A 5,844-nucleotide genomic window follows, 5' to 3' on the forward strand; every position below is an offset into this window, starting at 1 on the left:
GTGCGCAGACAGCAAGGGACCAATGAACAGCTACCAAAAGAGAAGAATGTCCACACCTTTATCTCAGCGGTTCTGCCAGGCATCTGTGGCCGCTCCGATCTTTCCCCCATGTAGTCTCACCCAAGATGGAGGCTCCTGGAGCAGCTGAGCATCCCGGACTAGAAAGCAATAGATTTCTTGCTTCTGCCACAGATTGCCCCAGCTGTGAGCCTTCCAACCTTCTAAGTATTCCTTTATATGCGGTTCAGAGTTCTGAGACCATCCCCTGAACCTGCTTGGTCGGGTATTCTGTGTTGTTGTTGGCGCAGCTCTCTGCTATACGTCCACCCGATCCGCCATCTTGTTTGTTCTTCTCCATTTCATTTTTGATGATTCCTAATTTTCTTAGATTCATACTTCACAAATTCTACATTTGGATTATTAATGGATTAATTAATGGATTTTCTTCTTACTTTCATTTGTGCCCCATCAGCAAATGAAAGTCCCCAAAGCTTTTCTCCATCCACATCATTATTGTCAACTCAATTTTGAGGAGACTTTCCCCAGTTACATTTTGAATGCCTTTCAACTTGAAGGGTTAATCTTCTGGCTGATCTCAGACAATGTTTCACAGCTATTTATAATACTATCAGTGGCTAACCATTCAGGAGAGGTCTGTCTCTCCTTCTTCTTGGTCTGTCTCCATCTGGACGCTCCACTTTAAACAGTGATAAAGTTTCTAGCAGCACAGCAAAACACCAGACACCTAGTACAACAAACTGACAAACAAATGGAGGGTGGTGATGTTGTTGTTGTTGTTGTTAAGTGCTGTCATTTTTGACTTACAGTGAGGATCACTGTATTGGGTTTCTGAGGCTGTAAACATTTGCAGCAGCAGAAAGCCTTCTCTTTCTCCAAGGGAACAACCGCTAGTCTGGAGCCATTGACCTGTGGTTAACAGTTTAGTATTTAAACTACAGAGCCACTTTAAATCGTGTGTGGTATATGATGAAATCTAAAGAAATAATGGTGATATTAGTAAAGAAAGAAAATACATAGAATAAAAAGTTTGTTGTCATTGTTATTACGTGCCAGTTGAATCAATTCTGACTCATAGCAATCCTGTATAGGGTTTCTGAGGAGCAGCTTGTGGGTTTGAACCACCAAGCCTTGTGGTTAACCTACAGCGTTTAACCTACAGTGCCAATTTTGAGAGGTAAGCGATCGAATAAAGAAATATAAGCTTATTTAGAATACTATGTGGGAAGATTCAGCATTTAATGAATTTTGAAAATAACAGGTTATAAAGGAAGCACCATGAAAATAAGAACATGACTTTACAATTCTGAGAAAAACATAAAGTGCATGAAAAAAAAAATTAGGAGATGGAATTTATCTAGCATGAACCAGAAATGTATCTATTATTAATCAACACTGGTTTGTTTCATGTCTCCTGGCAATGAAAGAATAAAGAAAGTTTCATTTTCTGAGATAAACATGTATACAATATCTTTGGTATTGGAATATGTTTTCTTGGAACTAAACTTTAAGGTAAGTTAACTACATGCTCCTTCATGTATAAGCAACATTGAAAAACACAATAGGGAACATTTTTACTATGGCTTTATTAAAAACAGGGACATGCCACTCAAAACACACTAGAGTGCATGACATCAAATCACAGGCAAACAAAGGCTCAGGTCACTTGCTTTGTGATGACCTCACAATATGTTGTTGTTGTTAAGTGCCGCTGAGTTGATCCCAACCCATAGCAACCCTGTATAGGGTTACCAAGGAGCAGCTGGTGATCTTGGACCACTGACCTTGCAGTTCAAATGACTTTGCAGTCTGATGCATTAGTTCACAGCGCCACACCAGGATTCCATTATGTAGAAAAGTTTATTCTTAGAGAGCTTTGTTCTCAATTAGATCTACCTAGAGTCCATAGCAGAAGACTAACCATATGCTTCATTATGTATTAATGCACTTTCCTGATTGTTGTTAGAAGGCCAAACACTAAATGAGCAGTAGGAGTTAGGTATACAGTTTGAGAGGTAACCATGCAAAAATAAACATACAAAGGAAAGATAGCAGTGGAGAAACCTAACACTGCTTTGTTTGTGAGTGAGTGACTAGAATAGAAAAGTAGTTAGATTCAAAGCTAAGAGAGAACATAAAAACTTATTTAAATGAATTTTTTAATTCTGAGAAAAGTTGCATAAAACATAGAGAAATGAGCCTGAAAGAGAGAGAAACTCCCAGGTGTTAGAATTAGAGATCGCTCATCTTTAGAATGGGGAATGTATTAATTAATTTATAGGATAAGCACTGCACTGCTAACACAGGGTCAGCGGTTCAAATACACTTCTTGGAAACCCTATACCAGGTCACTATGAGTTGGAAATGACTTGACAGCACTTAACAACAACAAGGCAAAATACTCATAGTGGGAGGTTGGGGTTTAAGTAAAGAATATAACTGATGGTCTCAGTCCTCACAAGGTGGGGGAATGGAGCTGATACTTGTTACAAAAAGTAAAGACCTTTGGAAGGCTATTCCTACTGGGTACAGGAACTACAAAACTGTCTCTTAAATCAGAAGAGTGAAGGAAGCTTGCTTAGAGCAGGCCTTGTTTGGGATAAGGAGTCTCCCTATTCCATGAGAAACCAAAACTTAAAATGAAACTTTTACCAGATGTGAAATCTAAATTTATTCTATGCCTATGGTAAGTGAAACCCAAGTTGAGACATTAATATTAAAACTGATGCTGGGCCCAATGAAAAACTCTTAGGGTGCCTGGCAGAAGCAGACACAAAACAACAATGGTCACATGAATTTTACACCCTAGGTTCACAATCAAAAATTAAAACTTACTCAAGCTGTACAACAAAAAAATGTCAATATACATGAACTGCAATGTCTTTGGTTAAAACTCACCAGCCGCTCCTCAGAAACCCTATACAGGGACACTGTGAGTTACAACTGACTTGACAGCACTTAACAACAACAAAACAATGCACAAAAACATAATAAACAGGTGAATAAGTTACTTTATGAGCTTGAGTTTTAGAAAATATGTTTGCTGATACAATCATTAAGTTATTTAAAACATAGAAAGTAATTTTGATTAAAAATATTAAATGTTGTTAGCTACTGTCAAGTCAGTTCTAACTCACAGAAACCCTATGAACAACAAAATGAAACTCTGCCTAGTCCATTGTTGTTAAGTGCCATCGTGTCAGTTCCGACTCATAGCAACCCTGTATAGGGTTTCCGAGGAGCGGTTGGTGAGCTTGAACTGCCGACCTTGCAGTCCAAATGGCTTTGCGGTCTAGCGCATTAACCCATGGTGCCGTACCAGGACTCCCCTGGGCCTGTACCATCCTCAAAGTTATTATTATATTTGAGCCCATTGCTACTGCCATTGTGTCAGTTCATCTCATTGGAGGTCTTCCTCTTTTTCACTGATCCTCCATTTTACACAGCGTGATGTACTTCTCCAGGGAGTGGCCCTTCCTGATAGCATGTTCGAAGTATGAGAAATGGTCTTGCCATCCTGACTTCTGAGAAGCATTCTAATAATATTCTTCTCCAACACCATAATTCAGATGCATATATTTTTGTCCAGTCCTCCTTATTCATTGGTCAACTTTCACATGCATACAAAGCAATTGAAAATACTGTGGCTTACATCAGGTGCACCTTAGTTCTCAAAGTGATATCTTTGCTCTTAAACACTTTAAAGAAGTCTTTTGCAGCAGATTTGCTAAAGCAATCTGTCTTTTGATTTCTTGATGGCTGCTTCCATGAGTGTTTATTGTGGATCCAAGCAAAAGGAAGTCTTTGACAACTTCATCTTAGCTCCATTTATCATGTTATTTACTGGTACAGTAGTGAGGATTTTTGTTTTCTTTATATTGAGGTACAATCAATGTAAATGTAGTCTTTGGTCTTTATCAGTAAGTGTGGTGGTGGTGCTTATGTGCCATGGAGTCGGTTCCGACTCATAGTGACCCTATATAGAGTTTCAGAGGCTGTAAATCTTTATAAGAGCAGAAAGCCTCATCTTTCTCTAGCGAAACAGCTGGTAGTTTAGAACTGCTGACCCTGAGGTTAGCAGTCCAATTCATAACTACTATGCTACCAGAGGCTCCTTTCAGTAAGTACAATCAATATAAATATATTCTTTGGTCTTCATCAGTTTTTAAGTCCTCTTCATTTCCATCAAACAAGGTTGTATCTTCTGCAAATCACAGGGTGTTAAAAGATTAACTATATATATACATATGTACACATGTAAATATATAAATATATATACATATATGTATATATGAATCCATCACTTGTCTGTCAGTTTGTTGTACTGTGGTAGCTTGCATGTTGCTGTGATGATAGAAGCTATGTCATCAGTATTTTAAATACCAGCAGAGTAACCCGTGGTGGACAGGTTTCAGAGGGGCTTCCAGACTCAGACAGACAAGGAAGAAGGAGAGATGGACTACTTCTGAATGTTTAGCCACGTAAAATCTCATGGATAGCAGCAGAACAATGTCATATATTGTACTGAAAAATGGGAACAATATGAAGAGCACCAGAATATTGTCAGATATTAGGCGCTCTGGTAGCATAGTGGGTATTAGTTAGGTTGCTAACCTTAAGGACAGCAGTTCAAAACAACCAGCTGTTCTGCTGGAGAAAGATGAGGCTTTCTGCTACCATAAAGATTTACAGCCTCAGAAACCCTATACAGGGTAACTATGAATCAGAACCGACTCCACGGCACAGCACCACCACTACCACCATAGTCAGATATAGTGCTGGAACATGAGACCATCAGGGTACAAGGCATTCAAAATGTGACTGGGGAAGAGTTGCCTCCTTAAAGTACAGTTGACCATAATGAAACATTTGGAGTAAAGCTTTAGGGACCTTCCTTTGCTGATGGGGCACAACTCAAAGTGAAAAGAAATAGCTGTAAGCATACATTAATAACCAGAAAATGGAATGTACAAAGTATGAATCTAGGAAAACTGGAAGCTATCAAAAATGAAATGCAAAACATAAACACTGATATCCTAGGCATTAGTAAGCTGAAATGGACTGGTATTGGCCATTTTGAATCTGACAATCATATGGTTTACTATGTCAGAATAACATTTAAGAGAAATAGCATAGCATTTGCCTTCAAAAAGAACATTTCCAGTTCATTTTGAAGTTTAATATATCTTGAAGTATAATGCTGTGTGTGGTAGACAATACCCATATGCCTATACAGCAGGACCAGTTTAAACCACTATTATTCAAGTTTACACACTGACCACTAAGTGTCAGAGTCCTGGGGTGGCACTGTGGAATAACGCACTGGACTGCAAAGTCCACTTGAACGGCAACGTTGGCGGTTCAAATTCACCAGCCACTTCTTGGAAATCCTATATAGGGTCGCTATGAATCTAACTGACTTGACGACACTTAACAACAGCAATCAAATTCTTCAGTCTGAAATGGATCAGACATGCAATCAAGATGTGTTGATAATTACTGGTGATTGGAATGTGAAGGTTGGAAAAAAAGAGGAAGGGTCAGTAGTTGGAAAATATGGCCTTGATGATAGAAATGATACTGGAGATTGTAAGATCGAATTTTGCAAGGCCAATGATTTATTCATAGCAAAACCTTTTAAAAATAACATAACAGATGACTATATCTATGACCCTCACCAGATGGAACACACAGAAATCAAATCAACTACATCTACAAAAACAAGACAAATAACCCAATCATAAAATGGGCACAGGATATGAACAGACACTTCACCAGGGAGGAGATCCGGGCAGCCAACAAACATATGAAGAAATGTTCATGATC

This window comes from Chrysochloris asiatica, unplaced genomic scaffold (assembly GCF_000296735.1).
Source record: "Chrysochloris asiatica unplaced genomic scaffold, ChrAsi1.0 scaffold00215, whole genome shotgun sequence".
NCBI lineage: Eukaryota > Metazoa > Chordata > Mammalia > Afrosoricida > Chrysochloridae > Chrysochloris > Chrysochloris asiatica.